The sequence below is a fragment of the Eschrichtius robustus genome, chromosome 1, assembly GCF_028021215.1.
Source record: "Eschrichtius robustus isolate mEscRob2 chromosome 1, mEscRob2.pri, whole genome shotgun sequence".
Classification (NCBI taxonomy): domain Eukaryota; kingdom Metazoa; phylum Chordata; class Mammalia; order Artiodactyla; family Eschrichtiidae; genus Eschrichtius; species Eschrichtius robustus.
Genome location: NC_090824.1, coordinates 31,586,761 through 31,587,798, shown reverse-complemented (window position 1 = coordinate 31,587,798; position 1,038 = coordinate 31,586,761).

Here is a 1,038-nt window from a genome sequence, read left to right as displayed (position 1 = left end):
CAACTCCATTTTCAATTGCATCAAAAAGAATAAAATACCTAGGAATATACTTACCTAAGGAGGTAAAAGATCTGAACTCGGAACACTGACACTGATGAAAAAAATTGAAGATGACACAGATGGAAAGACATACTGTGTTCATAGACCAGAAAAATTTATATTGGTAAAATGACCATACTACCCAAGGTTATCTACAGATTCAATGTACCTACTGAAATACCAATGGCATTTTTTCACAGAACTAGAACATATAATTTTAAATTTTGCATGGAAACACAAATGACCCTGAAAAGCCAAAACAATCTTGAGAAAGAACTGAGGTGGCGGTATCACACTCCCTGACTTTAGACTACACTACAAAGATACAGTAACCAAAACAGTATGGTACTAGCACAGGAAGAGACACACAGATCAAGGGAACAGAATACAGAGAGAGTCTAGAAATAAACCCATGCACTTATGGTCAATTAATTTACAACAAAGGAGGCAAGAATATACAATGAAGAAAAGACAGTCTCTTCAATAAGTGGTGCTGGGAAAACTGAACAGCTACATGTGAAAGAATGAAATTAAAACATTTTCTCACACCATATACAAAAATAAACTTAAAATGTGTTAAAGATCTAAATGTAAGACCAGAAACCATAAAATTCTTAGAAAAAAACATAGGCAGAACACTCTGACATAAATCATAGATCTTTGGATCTGTCTTCTAAAGCAAAACAAATAAAAGCAAAAAAAAAAAAATGGGACCTAATCAAACTTATAAGCTTCTGCACAGCAAAGGAAACCACTGACAAAACAAAAAGACATCCTACTGAATGGGAGAAAATATTTGCAAATGATATGACCAATAAGGGGTTAGTGGGGAGAAAGTGGGGAGGGGCAAGATAGAAGGGTATTAAGAGGTACAAACTACTATGTATAAAATAAATAAGCTACAAGGATATATTGTATAGCACAGGAAATATAGCCAATATTTTATAATAACTATAAATGGAGTATAATCTTTAAAAATTGTGAACCACTATGTTGTAC